We start from the raw sequence: 15,292 nt of genomic DNA, 5'->3' as shown, positions 1-15,292 counted from the left end.
TTATTCAACGCCTAAATGGTATATCATCTACTCCTAATGCTAGATTGCGCCGACAACTACGGCATTTTAAGCTTGATAACAATGTGCTCCATCGTTACGTTTACACTACTAATGGACACCGCTGGGTTCCAGTACTTCCGCCTTCTCTACGTCACCAAGTCCTCGAAGCCTTTCACAACGACCCTTGTGCAGGCCAATTGGGATTTCACAAAACACAAAGCCGCATCAGGAAACGTTTCTCCTGGCCTGGCATCTCTACATTTGTGGCCAAATACGTTGCATCTTGCCATCTGTGTCAACGGCAGAAGCGGCCAACTTCGTCTCCTGCCGGCCTTCTGCAACCCATCCCGTGTCCCGAGACTCCTTTCGCCATTGTTGGCGTAGACCTACTAGGACCTCTCCGCATCACACCTGCAGGTAATGATTGGATTGTGACTGCTGTCGATCACCTTACACGGTACGCAGAGACTGCTGCACTACGCACAAGTTCTGCTTCAGACGTCGCAGACTTCTTTCTCAACGCCATTGTATTGCGCCACGGTGCACCTCACGTCCTCCTGAGGGATCGCGGGAAAACGTTCTTGTCCGCCATAATCGAAACCCTGCTCACAACCTGTGGTACAGTACATAAGACGACGTCAGCCTACCACCCCCAAACTAATGGGCTGCCAGAGAGACTTCTTCGGACACTAACAGACATGCTATCGATGTACATCGCACCAAACCACGACTACTGGGATACGATTTTGCCTTGTGTGACGTTTGCCCATAACACCGCTGTTCAAAGAACTACTGGCTACTCGCCTTTCTACCTCATGTACGGCCGTTCACCGACATTCACCATCGACGTCTCTTTCCTAAATGTTCCAACTGACGCCTCGGCAACCGTATCAGAGCAGTTCATGACAAGGCTCGAGAAATGTAGGCAACGGGCTCGCTCTAATACAGAAACCAATCAGCAAGATCGCAAGCAGCGCTACGACAGCTCTCATCGCGACGTCTCCTTCAGTCCTGGGGATGAAGTGTTGCTTTGGACGCCCATTCGTACTCCATGATTGTGCGAGAAATATCAGTCACGCTTAATTGCACCCTATACAAATAATGAACAAACGTCACCAGTGAACTACCGTGTCACTCCCAGCGATTTTTCTTCAGATCGTCGCTGTCGTGGTTCGGAGATAGTCCACGTATCGCGTCTGAAGCCATTCGTTCGACGTTCCGCTTCCGTCTAAGACGCGTCCGGGCTGGCCCGGACGCGTCTAAGTGTGAGCATTATTCGTGCGTGTGAGCATTATTCATGCACGTCATTTTATCATATGTACATACTCATCATCATCAGCCTGACCTATGTTGTGGGGCAGAGGCTCGAGGAGTAAAAGAAGTGTCTTGCAGCCAAAACTTTGCCTTACAGTATATATATATATATATATATATATATATATATATAAGGGAAAGAAGTGTATACCTAAGGGCTCGTTTTTCCGTGTTTTAACACAATATTAATGAGATATAACAGACAGTAATGCCAAGGAATGTACAGGGGAAGTTATTAAAACCAATGGAATGGAAATAAGAAGAAAGAAAAATGGATGAAAAAATTACCAACTGTGAACAGGAATCGAACCTACGACCTTCGAATTACGCGTTCGATGCTCTAACCACTGAGCTATCACAGCGGCCCTCCCTCCATCCACTTTTTTGGGTTTATCTGTGAATTTAGAAGTAGGAGTGACAGTCAGCGCCATCTATAGGCCAAACGACGAGTGTGAAACCACTCTTATGCGCATGTTTGGCGTCACGTAGCACGTGAACTTATTATGAGCGGGCAGCTGATTAATTGTCCCTCTTATACAACCTAAACACACCAAGTCTGCCAGTACGAGACCCTCGTTCAATGAAATAAGGGAAAGAAGTGTATACCTAAGGGCTCGTTTTTCCGTGTTTTAACACAATATTAATGAGATATAACAGACAGTAATGCCAAGGAATGTACAGGGGAAGTTATTAAAACCAATGGAATGTAAATAAGAAGAAAGAAAAGTGGATGAAAAAATTACCAACTGTGAGCAGGAATCGAACCTACGACCTTCGAATTACGCGTTCGATGCTCTAACCACTGAGCTATCACAGCGGCCCTCCCTCCATCCACTTTTTTGGGTTTATCTGTGAATTTAGAAGTAGGAGTGACAGTCAGCGCCATCTATAGGCCAAACGACGAGTGTGAAACCACTCTCATGCGCATGTTTGGCGTCACGTAGCACGTGAACTTATCATGAGCGGGCAGCTGATTAATTGTCCCTCTTATACAACCTAAACACACCAAGTCTGCCAGTACGAGACCCTCGTTCAATGAAATAAGGGAAAGAAGTGTATACCTAAGGGCTCGTTTTTCCGTCTTTTAACACAATATTAATGAGATATAACAGACAGTAATGCCAAGGAATGTACAGGGGAAGTTATTAAAACCAATGGAATGTAAATAAGAAGAAAGAAAAGTGGATGAAAAAATTACCAACTGTGAGCAGGAATCGAACCTACGACCTTCGAATTACGCGTTCGATGCTCTAACCACTGAGCTATCACAGCGGCCCTCCCTCCATCCACTTTTTTGGGTTTATCTGTGAATTTAGAAGTAGGAGTGACAGTCAGCGCCATCTATAGGCCAAACGACGAGTGTGAAACCACTCTTATGCGCATGTTTGGCGTCACGTAGCACGTGAACTTATTATGAGCGGGCAGCTGTATAATTGTCCCTCTTATACAACCTAAACACACCAAGTCTGCCAGTACGAGACCCTCGTTCAATGAAAGAAGGGAAAGAAGTGTATACCTAAGGGCTCGTTTTTCCGTGTTTTAACACAATATTAATGAGATATAACAGACAGTAATGCCAAGGAATGTACAGGGGAAGTTATTAAAACCTATGGAATGTAAATAAGAAGAAAGAAAAGTGGATGAAAAAATTACCAACTGTGAGCAGGAATCGAACCTACGACCTTCGAATTACGCGTTTCTTTCTTCTTATTTACATTCCATTGGTTTTAATAACTTCCCCTGTACATTCCTTGGCATTACTGTCTGTTATATCTCATTATTATTGTGTTAAAACACGAAAAAACGAGCCCTTAGGTATACACTTCTTTCCCTTCTTTCATTGAACGAGGGTCTCGTACTGGCAGACTTGGTGTGTTTAGGTTGTATAAGAGGGACAATTAATCAGCTGCCCGCTCATAATAAGTTCACGTGCTACGTGACGCCAAACATGCGCATAAGAGTGGTTTCACACTCGTCGTTTGGCCTATAGATGGCGCTGACTGTCACTCCTACTTCTAAATTCACAGATAAACCCAAAAAAGTGGATGGAGGGAGGGCCGCTGTGATAGCTCAGTGGTTAGAGCATCGAACGCGTAATTCGAAGGTCGTAGGTTCGATTCCTGCTCACAGTTGGTAATTTTTTCATCCACTTTTCTTTCTTCTTATTTACATTCCATTGGTTTTAATAACTTCCCCTGTACATTCCTTGGCATTACTGTAAGTTATATCTCATTTTATATATATATATATATATATATATATATATATATATATATATATATATATATATATATATATATATATACATATATTGTCACGGGGTCGTGACGTGGCTGAAGACAGGAGACTTCGTGTTAGGATTTAACTGTTTATTTGGACGAACCTGTAAACGGAAAGTCCAATTACAGCAGCAGTCTCGCACAGATAGCCGTCTCGGGCTGATAGCGGCGAACGGAGCGTCGGCCTTCGATCAACAACTGACAAGCGGCGAAGCGCGTCGGCATTTATACTCTTGCCGTCGAATGTTCTAGCGTTATCGCTGGTGGTGGTGTAGGTTCCAGAACAATCTGTACCGTTCACACAGTGGGCGTGATCTTATCGAAATGATCTACTACACTCCGGAACCTTCTCGAAAACTGCAGGCGCGGTTCACGCTGAGAATAGTGTGGTGTTTTGGGACGATAACAAAAACTTGGGAAATGAAACGTGGCAATATATATATATATATATATATATATATATATATATATATATATATATAAGGGAAAGAAGTGTATACCTAAGGGCTCGTTTTTCCGTGTTTTAACACAATATTAATGAGATATAACAGACAGTAATGCCAAGGAATGTACAGGGGAAGTTATTAAAACCAATGGAATGTAAATAAGAAGAAAGAAAAGTGGATGAAAAAATTACCAACTGTGAGCAGGAATCGAACCTACGACCTTCGAATTACGCGTTCGATGCTCTAACCACTGAGCTATCACAGCGGCCCTCCCTCCATCCACTTTTTTGGGTTTATCTGTGAATTTAGAAGTAGGAGCGACAGTCAGCGCCATCTATAAGCCAAACAACGAGTGTGAAAACACTCTTATGCGCATGTTTGGCGTCACGTAGCACGTGAACTTATTATGAGCGGGCAGCTGATTAATTGTCCCTCTTATACAACCTAAACACACCAAGTCTGCCAGTACGAGACCCTCGTTCAATGAAATAAGGGAAAGAAGTGTATACCTAAGGGCTCGTTTTTCCGTGTTTTAACACAATATTAATGAGATATAACAGACAGTAATGCCAAGGAATGTACAGGGGAAGTTATTAAAACCAATGGAATGTAAATAAGAAGAAAGAAAAGTGGATGAAAAAATTACCAACTGTGAGCAGGAATCGAACCTACGACCTTCGAATTACGCGTTCGATGCTCTAACCACTGAGCTATCACAGCGGCCCTCCCTCCATCCACTTTTTTGGGTTTATCTGTGAATTTAGAAGTAGGAGCGACAGTCAGCGCCATCTATAAGCCAAACAACGAGTGTGAAAACACTCTTATGCGCATGTTTGGCGTCACGTAGCACGTGAACTTATTATGAGCGGGCAGCTGATTAATTGTCCCTCTTATACAACCTAAACACACCAAGTCTGCCAGTACGAGACCCTCGTTCAATGAAATAAGGGAAAGAAGTGTATACCTAAGGGCTCGTTTTTCCGTGTTTTAACACAATATTAATGAGATATAACAGACAGTATTGCCAAGGAATGTACAGGGGAAGTTATTAAAACCAATGGAATGTAAATAAGAAGAAAGAAAAGTGGATGAAAAAATTACCAACTGTGAGCAGGAATCGAACCTACGACCTTCGAATTACGCGTTCGATGCTCTAACCACTGAGCTATCACAGCGGCCCTCCCTCCATCCACTTTTTGGGTTTATCTGTGAATTTAGAAGTAGGAGCGACAGTCAGCGCCATCTATAAGCCAAACAACGAGTGTGAAAACACTCTTATGCGCATGTTTGGCGTCACGTAGCACGTGAACTTATTATGAGCGGGCAGCTGATTAATTGTCCCTCTTATACAACCTAAACACACCAAGTCTGCCAGTACGAGACCCTCGTTCAATGAAATAAGGGAAAGAAGTGTATACCTAAGGGCTCGTTTTTCCGTGTTTTAACACAATATTAATGAGATATAACAGACAGTAATGCCAAGGAATGTACAGGGGAAGTTATTAAAACCAATGGAATGTAAATAAGAAGAAAGAAAAGTGGATGAAAAAATTACCAACTGTGAGCAGGAATCGAACCTACGACCTTCGAATTACGCGTTCGATGCTCTAACCACTGAGCTATCACAGCGGCCCTCCCTCCATCCACTTTTTTGGGGTTATCTGTGAATTTAGAAGTAGGAGCGACAGTCAGCGCCATCTATAAGCCAAACAACGAGTGTGAAAACACTCTTATGCGCATGTTTGGCGTCACGTAGCACGTGAACTTATTATGAGCGGGCAGCTGATTAATTGTCCCTCTTATACAACCTAAACACACCAAGTCTGCCAGTACGAGACCCTCGTTCAATGAAATAAGGGAAAGAAGTGTATACCTAAGGGCTCGTTTTTCCGTGTTTTAACACAATATTAATGAGATATAACAGACAGTAATGCCAAGGAATGTACAGGGGAAGTTATTAAAACCAATGGAATGTAAATAAGAAGAAAGAAAAGTGGATGAAAAAATTACCAACTGTGAGCAGGAATCGAACCTACGACCTTCGAATTACGCGTTCGATGCTCTAACCACTGAGCTATCACAGCGGCCCTCCCTCCATCCACTTTTTTGGGTTTATCTGTGAATTTAGAAGTAGGAGCGACAGTCAGCGCCATCTATAAGCCAAACAACGAGTGTGAAAACACTCTTATGCGCATGTTTGGCGTCACGTAGCACGTGAACTTATTATGAGCGGGCAGCTGATTAATTGTCCCTCTTATACAACCTAAACACACCAAGTCTGCCAGTACGAGACCCTCGTTCAATGAAATAAGGGAAAGAAGTGTATACCTAAGGGCTCGTTTTTCCGTGTTTTAACACAATATTAATGAGATATAACAGACAGTAATGCCAAGGAATGTACAGGGGAAGTTATTAAAACCAATGGAATGTAAATAAGAAGAAAGAAAAGTGGATGAAAAAATTACCAACTGTGAGCAGGAATCGAACCTACGACCTTCGAATTGCGCGTTCGATGCTCTAACCACTGAGCTATCACAGCGGCCCTCCCTCCATCCACTTTTTTCGGTTTATCTGTGAATTTAGAAGTAGGAGCGACAGTCAGCGCCATCTATAAGCCAAACAACGAGTGTGAAAACACTCTTATGCGCATGTTTGGCGTCACGTAGCACGTGAACTTATTATGAGCGGGCAGCTGATTAATTGTCCCTCTTATACAACCTAAACACACCAAGTCTGCCAGTACGAGACCCTCGTTCAATGAAATAAGGGAAAGAAGTGTATACCTAAGGGCTCGTTTTTCCGTGTTTTAACACAATATTAATGAGATATAACAGACAGTAATGCCAAGGAATGTACAGGGGAAGTTATTAAAACCAATGGAATGTAAATAAGAAGAAAGAAAAGTGGATGAAAAAATTACCAACTGTGAGCAGGAATCGAACCTACGACCTTCGAATTACGCGTTCGATGCTCTAACCACTGAGCTATCACAGCGGCCCTCCCTCCATCCACTTTTTTGGGTTTATCTGTGAATTTAGAAGTAGGAGCGACAGTCAGCGCCATCTATAAGCCAAACAACGAGTGTGAAAACACTCTTATGCGCATGTTTGGCGTCACGTAGCACGTGAACTTATTATGAGCGGGCAGCTGATTAATTGTCCCTCTTATACAACCTAAACACACCAAGTCTGCCAGTACGAGACCCTCGTTCAATGAAATAAGGGAAAGAAGTGTATACCCAAGGGCTCGTTTTTCCGTGTTTTAACACAATATTAATGAGATATAACAGACAGTAATGCCAAGGAATGTACAGGGGAAGTTATTAAAACCAATGGAATGTAAATAAGAAGAAAGAAAAGTGGATGAAAAAATTACCAACTGTGAGCAGGAATCGAACCTACGACCTTCGAATTACGCGTTCGATGCTCTAACCACTGAGCTATCACAGCGGCCCTCCCTCCATCCACTTTTTTGGGGTTATCTGTGAATTTAGAAGTAGGAGCGACAGTCAGCGCCATCTATAAGCCAAACAACGAGTGTGAAAACACTCTTATGCGCATGTTTGGCGTCACGTAGCACGTGAACTTATTATGAGCGGGCAGCTGATTAATTGTCCCTCTTATACAACCTAAACACACCAAGTCTGCCAGTACGAGACCCTCGTTCAATGAAATAAGGGAAAGAAGTGTATACCTAAGGGCTCGTTTTTCCGTGTTTTAACACAATATTAATGAGATATAACAGACAGTAATGCCAAGGAATGTACAGGGGAAGTTATTAAAACCAATGGAATGTAAATAAGAAGAAAGAAAAGTGGATGAAAAAATTACCAACTGTGAGCAGGAATCGAACCTACGACCTTCGAATTACGCGTTCGATGCTCTAACCACTGAGCTATCACAGCGGCCCTCCCTCCATCCACTTTTTTGGGTTTATCTGTGAATTTAGAAGTAGGAGCGACAGTCAGCGCCATCTATAAGCCAAACAACGAGTGTGAAAACACTCTTATGCGCATGTTTGGCGTCACGTAGCACGTGAACTTATTATGAGCGGGCAGCTGATTAATTGTCCCTCTTATACAACGAGTGTATGAGTCCTGCTTACAGTTGGTAATATATATATATATATATATATATATATATATATATGTATGTATATATATATATATAAATATATATATATATATATATATATATTTATATATATATATATATACAACCTGTTGGTGTCTTGGGTGGCCAGAATTTTAGCGTTGATTTTTCTGTTCTCTTTCATTCAACGCATGATGTGTTTCTAGGACTCAATTTCCTGAATCTTTGTGGTGCCCTGTTGTGTGCCACACAGAAGAGATTACAGTAGATTCAAATGTTCCAGTAGTGTTTATAGAAAGCCCGCCATGCATGGAAAGCACCCTTTGCGTGTCCATAGACACAACTATACCACCCTTGTCTGCCAAGTGTGTTCCTGTCGTCAGTTCCCCTGAAACCGAGATGACATTTGATGCCACCGTAGAGCCTATTCACCTCAGCTGCACTAAGAAATATGCTCTAATACCCTGTTTTACGCTGTCGGTTGTGCAAGGGCATACTGAATTGTGGGTGATCAACGACTCCAATGAACCTTCGGTACTGCCAGAGGGTCTACAACTTGCTAAGATCCGTCAACATCAGGTGTTCTCCCTTGCCATCCTTGCAGAGAGCAGTGATTTTCCGGATAAGCCGGATTCCAATCATTTGCACGCCAGGGACACCTCCGTAACGGCAATGAACACCAACGAGTGTAATGACCTGGCGAGTATTTTGCGCAAACATGCTGGTCTTTTCAATTTCGCACAGCTACAAGCTCCACCGTCATTCCCTGCTTCTCGTGTAAAGCACCGCATAGATACAGCATACCATAGACCTCTTCAACAAAAGCCATACCGGGTATAGCCTTCGGAACACCCAGTGATAAATGAACAAGTTGGCGAGATCCTAAAGAAGAATGTGATTCAGGAATCATGCAGTCCGTAGGCCGTTCCCATAATATTGGTCAAAAATAAAGATGGAACATGACGATTTTGCGTTGACTACCGCTATCTCGACACCGTCCCAAAGATGGACGTGTACCCACTACCACTAATTGACGATGCTATAGACTGTCTTTCATCAGCCTCCTTCTTTTCGTCTGTTGATTTGAGCTCAGGGTAATGGCTGTATAAAATGCACGAGGAAGATAAAGAGAAAACGGCATTTGTTACACCAGATGGACTTTTTGAATTCAATTAGATGCTGTTCGGACTATGCATTGCGCCTGCATCTTTCGGGCGCTTCATTGACATCATTCTGCGTGGTTTAAGTTGGGAAGTATGCATGTGTTATCTAGATGATGTTGTGATTTTCGGGCGCACTCTTTGTGAGCTCAACACACGCCTCGACCTTTTGCTGAACTGCCTAAGCAAAGCACGCTTGGTGCTCAACTCAAAGAAATGTCGTTTCGGAGAGCACCAAACACTCATCCTTGAACACTTGGTGAACAAAGAAGGCATACGGCCGGATCCCGCGAAAACGGCTGCAGTGGAGGCGTTCAAGCAACCTCACTCATCGAAAGAACTACGCAGCTTTTTAGGTATCTGCTCGTACTTCCGTCGATTCATCCCTGGATTTGCCAATATCGCGCAACCACTCACGTGCCTGCTTCGGAAAGGCGTGCCATTTGACTGGACTCCAGAATGTACGTCCGTTTTTTTCTGAATTAAAGTTCCTCTTAACATCCCATCCGATTCTTCGACACTTTGATCCTCTGACTCCCACAGAACTTCACACAGACGCTAGCGGTGTCGGTGTAAGCGCCGTGTTGGCTCAACGCTTGGATACCAGAGAACATGTCGTTTAGTATGCAAGTCGCTCTCTAAGCAAGTCCGAGCGTAATTATTTTAGATGCGGAAGCATCTTATACTCGCGCCTTGTAGTGCGCCGCCCGCGCCGTCCGCACCGCTTCTCGAACATTCGACAGCTGACGCGCGCGCATGCGCCGTCGCGCCGTCGCCCACTCTTCCACCATCTGTGCATCCCTTCCTCCTCTACACACCGCGCGCTTCACTCCTCCACCATCTGTGCACCCTTCCTCCTCTACACACCGCGTTCGACATCTACAATTCTCCTGATTCTCCAGTGGACGCGCATGTGGCGTCGCGCTTCGAGAACATTCAACAGCTGGCAGTGCATGCGCCGTCGTGCTTTATATATACTCAAGGTCGGCGCTCGCTCGCTCAGTTGCCGCTCGTCGGTTGGTTTGTACGGCACGTCGACGTCCAAGGTCGCGGTGAAATGAATTCCAACGAATCCACAAACACAATGATCGACGTCCCTTCGACCAGCGCCGCCCTTTCGCATACGTGTGTACGTGTTCACTCATTTAACACCCCCTCCTACAACCACGTTAACCAATTTAGCCATCGACCCAAGTAAGTCGCAATTTAACACCCCATTTCACAACCACGTTAACCAATTTAGCCATCGACCCAAGTAAGTCGCACTTTAACACCCCGTTATCCAATTATATGCTCCGCATCCTCCTCAGTGTTCCCCCGAGGGAAGCTGCGGGCAATTTTTTTATGCCTGCGAGTCCGCAGCGAACGTCCATGCCTAGGAAAAAGGAAATCTGTGTCCAGGCCAGCACGCAAGCCCGCCTGACGCGATCAACAAATCAACGGCGTCATCACGCTACGGCGCCTTTCTGGCGCGCACGTGCAGTGAGTCATCTCAGCCAGCGAGCCCGTCGAGTAAACAACCGGCGCCTTCCTGCCTGGGGGGGGGATGTGACGCAATGCCTGGTGACGTCACTCGTCCTTGGGTGCAGGCACCTGCAGCGCAGCCTCTCCAGATTCGATGAGAAAGAATGACGCGGCCCAGCGTGGACCCCATTGGAGCAGTCTGACCTCACGACCAGCGGCGCTTCTGGTTGGACATTTTGTTATTCAAAGAATCCACCCGGTGCATATAAAAGAAGCCCTGTGGCTCGTCGTGGGCAGCAGTCCTATGTGAGGAGCAGACATGCGTGTCAGACAAGAGAGCTATGTGATAGAGAGTTGAGGTATGTGTTAGCAGACCCATTTGAGAGCAGACCTATGTGTTAGAAAGGAGAGCTTGGCTCTTCGGGTCTCTAAGCTGTCGGCCTCAGTGCCGAATTTGTAACGCCTCTGTATATATATGCTGTACATAAACCTTGTTTAAATCACCATCGTCTCGTCCGCTCGTCTATCAGCTCTGCGCAGAAGCAGTCGCGAGCTGAGAAACCTACGCTACCAAACAGCTGGTGACCGTGTCGGCGGAGATGGGAGTAGTGGCGCCTTCGGGACCGTGTTGGTGCCACCGTCTTTCGTTACAGTGGTGACAGCGGTGGGATTCGTAGCGCCCTTCGTAACGTCATCGGAGGTGCGCGTCGTTACAGTGGTTTGCAGCTGCGGGATCAGCCAGCGTCAGCGACATCGATGCGGTGAGTGCTTGATGTTTTCCCCTCAGTTCGCCAGACTACTCTAGCTCAGGTTGTAGTAGTTTAGAGAAGGGCTGTATGAAGCATTGAAGTGAGCTTTGATTTTTTCAAGCAAAGTCGAAGTGCTTTGAAACCAAAGTTAATGCGAAGGGGGTAAACACGGGATTGTGAAAAACTGCTTGCGCGTCTTGCTAGTTGACTTATAGTGGGTACGGCAAGTAAATTCTTAACAGGGGCAAACAGCAAGAGGCTAGTGTGAACGATGGAGAACCTTAAAGTGAAGGAACTCATCGAAATTTGTGAGGAACTCGGCATTGCTTTGGGTCGTGCGAAACGAAAGCAAGCGATCCTTGAGATCATGAGGGATGAAGGAGTGTCGGCTGAGGAAGTTGATGAGGCCTGGGCGGATATCAAAGCACGCCGCGAGGAGTCTGAAAGGCGAGAAGTAGAAGCTCGCGAACGTGAAAAAGCTGAAAGGCGAGAAGCTCGCGAACGTGAAGAAGCTGAAAGGCGAGAAGTTCGCGAACGTGAAGAAGCTGAAAGGCGAGAAGATCGCGAACGTGAAGAAGATGAAAGGCGCGAACGTCGCGAGCGCGAGGAGGCCGAGAGACAGGTACGCCTCGAGTTGAAACGAATAGATTTGGCAATCCTACAGTGTTCGCAGGCGCCTAGCGTAGCTTCTTTGACGATTCAGGTCAGCCGTTATAGAATTCGGGACCAACTGCCACTTTTCGTAGTAGGCGAGGACATGGCGAAGTCTCTCGTCAAGTTTGAACACGTCTGTCTATGAGCGAAATGCTTTGGAGCGGTCTCTTTTGGCGCAGAACCTGTTAGCTCTTCTTCCCGGCGAAGTGTCCGACGCGAAAACTTGCTTGTCGATGGAAGCGTTTGAGAGCTATGACGAGGTTAAGAAAGTGCTCTTGAGACGTTATAAGTTGTCACCCGAGGCTTTCAGGCAAAGGTTCCGGTATGCTAAAAAGGAGAATGAGTCACACGTTGACTTCACGTTTCGTCTTAAAGCCAATTTAATTGAATGGCTCAAGGGCGAAAGTGTTTATGACGACCGCGATAAAGTGGTGGAATGCGTTGCATTGAAGCAATTCTACCGCTGCATCGAGGAGGATGTCAAACTTTGGCTGCAGGACAAACTTGGTGAAGTACAGCTAAACAAGGCAGCAGAGTTAGCTGAGGAGTATTTTACTCGCCGAAAGTAGCATAGCAGGGCAGTGCGCGTTCAAAAGGATGAAAGAAAAGAGGGCTTTTCAAAGAAACCTGATCAACGGAAACCCGCTCCGCACCGTAATTTCAAGAAGGACCCGTCTCTTACGAAGGACACTGTAGGGAAAGGGCGAACGGAAGCGGAGAAATCGAGTGAGGTTCCTAAACAACGCACTGATACCACACGGGCGTTCGAATGACGGAAGCCGCTAATCTGCTACAACTGCAAAAAGGAAGGGCACATCGTGATAAACTGTAAGCAAAAGTGCTTTTGCAACAATCCGAGAATCGGAAAAGAACATGCGGTTGTTAGAGCCGTATATCCAAAAAATCAGTGTGAACGGAAAAACGTGTCGAGCACTTAGTGACTCCGCGGCAACCATAGACGTTGTCCATCCTTCATTGGTGTTTCCTGGTGACTTTACAGGAGAATGCGCTTGGATCAGGCAAGTCGCTGAGGAGCAGAGTTCTTGCTTACCAATCGCTACGATTGTCATTGAAGGCCTGTTCGGTAAGCTTCGCACCGAAGCGGCTGTGTCTGCCGCGCTTCCCGATCGTTCTCCTTATCTTTTCTCTAACAACTCAGAGCAGCTTCTCAAAGAGCAGGGTAAATCGTTCTTCCCCAACTTAGCGTACATGGCCCTCACGCGATCGCAAGCGCGGAAGCTTTCGCAGGAGCTTGATCTTGTTCAATGCAGTGAACTTTCAAGTGACCTTGGCGGCGAGTCGACGGAACCTCAGAGAGGAAATTTTCCGCGTGAGTCATGTGAGCAGTCACTCGAGCAGCCCATCGCCGAACCGACCGGCGCAGTTTCCGTTGAAGGGGTAGACGACATGGCGCCATTGAATCAGAGCGAGAGGGCTGCAATGCTCTCGCCTGTATCGGAAAGTTGGAGTGAGCTGTCGAGGTTTGATCGAGAAACGCTCATTCGAGAGCAGCGTGAGGACCTCTCGATTAAGGCGCTAATGGAAAGCGTAAACTTGGGAAAAAAGAAAAGGAATGTTTCTTTTTTTGAAAAAGCAGGGCTTTTGTATCGGAGCTACACAAATGCGCAAGGTTGCAAGTATGAGCAGTTCTTCGTGCCACAGAAGTATCGTCGTCAACTATTGGAACTGGCGCATGAAATCGCATGGGCAGGGCATCTCGGCATAAAAAAGCAAGGCTAGAGTTTCCCTTGAGTTTTATTGGTCGAAATGCTGGAAGGATATCGAAGACTTTGTACGCTCATGTGACACTTGTCAGAGAGCGGGGAAAGTCACGGACAAGTGGAAGGCACCCATGAAACTTGTGCCAATTATCACAGAACCTTTTCGGCGCCTAGTAATTGATACCGTCGGGCCACTGCCAGAGTCAAGGCAAGGTTGTCGGTACATCCTGACGGCTCTCTGTGTAGACACTAAATTTCCGGAAGCGATACCACTTAAAGAGCTCAATTCTCCTCATGCCGTGGATGCACTGCTATCTATATTTGCACCCGTCGGATTTCCTTCTGAAATCCAATGCGACAATGGTAGTGTCTTCACCAGCTGCCTTACCTCTAGCTTTATGGATAAATGTGGAATAAAAGTAGTGCACAGCTCGATCCATCACCCGCAGTCTAACCCGATAGAGCGTATGCATTCCGTTCTGAAACGGATACTGAGAGCTCTCTGCTACGAGCACAAATGCGACTGGGAAGCGTGTATTCCTCCCGCAATGTTCGCTTTGAGATCAGCTCCTCATGAGAGCACTGGTTTTAGCCCTGCAGAGCTTGTGTGTGGCAGGAGTTTGAGAACACTATTGCGAATGCTACGCGAGTCCTGGGAGGGATTCAATGAGAACCCTAATGCAGTTGCGTATGTTCTAGACCTCCTTCAGAAACTTGGAAAAATGAAAGATCTTGTGGAAAGCCACATGAAGGCTGCACAAGTGTGTCGAAGGAGTACTACGACAAATCGGCGAAGAAACGCACATTTGAAGTTGGTAGTCAAGTGATGCTGCTGCGGCCGTCCAAAAAGAACAAGCTTGAGGTTCATTGGGAAGGGCCCGCCAAAGTAATATCGAAGCTTTCGGATACCAATTATGAAGTGAAATTAGGAAGGCGGCCATACAAAATTTACCACAGTAACTTGATGAAACCATACGTTCAACGTCAAGCGGTCGTAAATCTGCTGTTGAATGCTTCAGAGAAAGAGGGAGCAGAAATTTGAAGTTCCAGTGATGTAATCAAAAGGGGATCGGAGGTAATCTTGGAGCAGTTGAACCTAGAGCCTAGGTTAAGTGAAGTCCAGAAAAAGGAGCTGAGAGAGAATGTTCCTTTTTATGTGAAATCTGGACTCCCCTATTGTAGTTACACAGATGTGCAACGTCGCAAGTACGAGCAGCCCTTAGTACCGCATAGGTATCGTCGCCTAAAAATGGCCGGTAACTGAGGTGGAGCATGATACTCCAATGGCACAACTTCGACGTTCGCTAAAAGAAAAAGGAAAGCTAAACGCTAATGCAGGCGCATTGAGCCGTGCGTTTAGTTAGTACCTTCTCTACCTTTTAGTTTCTCGCTGGCGATTCGGGGCAAAGTTTTG

The 15,292-nt window shown here is 45.7% G+C and overlaps 1 protein-coding gene, 1 long non-coding RNA gene and 12 other non-coding genes across 21 annotated transcripts in view; 2 read left to right on the top strand and 12 right to left on the bottom strand.

The window, feature by feature from the left end:
* Positions 1–15,292, top strand: part of LOC142804240 (uncharacterized) — a 349,173-nt gene that overhangs the window by 124,293 nt on the left and 209,588 nt on the right. The gene's annotated exons all lie outside the window — the stretch shown is intronic.
* The window catches only part of LOC119170521 (polyamine-transporting ATPase 13A3), a 1,084,416-nt gene that overhangs the window by 1,051,910 nt on the left and 17,214 nt on the right, over positions 1–15,292 (bottom strand). The gene's annotated exons all lie outside the window — the stretch shown is intronic.
* Positions 2,059–2,131, bottom strand: TRNAT-CGU (transfer RNA threonine (anticodon CGU)). The gene has a single exon. It is a non-coding gene; the product is annotated as a tRNA-Thr (tRNA).
* Positions 2,514–2,586, bottom strand: TRNAT-CGU (transfer RNA threonine (anticodon CGU)). The gene has a single exon. It is a non-coding gene; the product is annotated as a tRNA-Thr (tRNA).
* Positions 3,374–3,446, top strand: TRNAT-CGU (transfer RNA threonine (anticodon CGU)). Its single transcript has one exon. It is a non-coding gene; the product is annotated as a tRNA-Thr (tRNA).
* Positions 4,232–4,304, bottom strand: TRNAT-CGU (transfer RNA threonine (anticodon CGU)). Its single transcript has one exon. It is a non-coding gene; the product is annotated as a tRNA-Thr (tRNA).
* Positions 4,687–4,759, bottom strand: TRNAT-CGU (transfer RNA threonine (anticodon CGU)). Its single transcript has one exon. It is a non-coding gene; the product is annotated as a tRNA-Thr (tRNA).
* Positions 5,142–5,214, bottom strand: TRNAT-CGU (transfer RNA threonine (anticodon CGU)). Its single transcript has one exon. It is a non-coding gene; the product is annotated as a tRNA-Thr (tRNA).
* Positions 5,596–5,668, bottom strand: TRNAT-CGU (transfer RNA threonine (anticodon CGU)). Its single transcript has one exon. It is a non-coding gene; the product is annotated as a tRNA-Thr (tRNA).
* On the bottom strand, positions 6,051–6,123 carry TRNAT-CGU (transfer RNA threonine (anticodon CGU)). The gene has a single exon. It is a non-coding gene; the product is annotated as a tRNA-Thr (tRNA).
* TRNAA-CGC (transfer RNA alanine (anticodon CGC)) lies at positions 6,506–6,578 on the bottom strand. The gene has a single exon. It is a non-coding gene; the product is annotated as a tRNA-Ala (tRNA).
* TRNAT-CGU (transfer RNA threonine (anticodon CGU)) lies at positions 6,961–7,033 on the bottom strand. The gene has a single exon. It is a non-coding gene; the product is annotated as a tRNA-Thr (tRNA).
* Positions 7,416–7,488, bottom strand: TRNAT-CGU (transfer RNA threonine (anticodon CGU)). Its single transcript has one exon. It is a non-coding gene; the product is annotated as a tRNA-Thr (tRNA).
* Positions 7,871–7,943, bottom strand: TRNAT-CGU (transfer RNA threonine (anticodon CGU)). Its single transcript has one exon. It is a non-coding gene; the product is annotated as a tRNA-Thr (tRNA).

The sequence above is a fragment of the Rhipicephalus microplus genome, chromosome 3, assembly GCF_043290135.1.
Source record: "Rhipicephalus microplus isolate Deutch F79 chromosome 3, USDA_Rmic, whole genome shotgun sequence".
NCBI lineage: Eukaryota > Metazoa > Arthropoda > Arachnida > Ixodida > Ixodidae > Rhipicephalus > Rhipicephalus microplus.
Note: the sequence above shows the minus strand (reverse complement) of the source record. Positions and strands in the feature narration are given on the sequence as shown.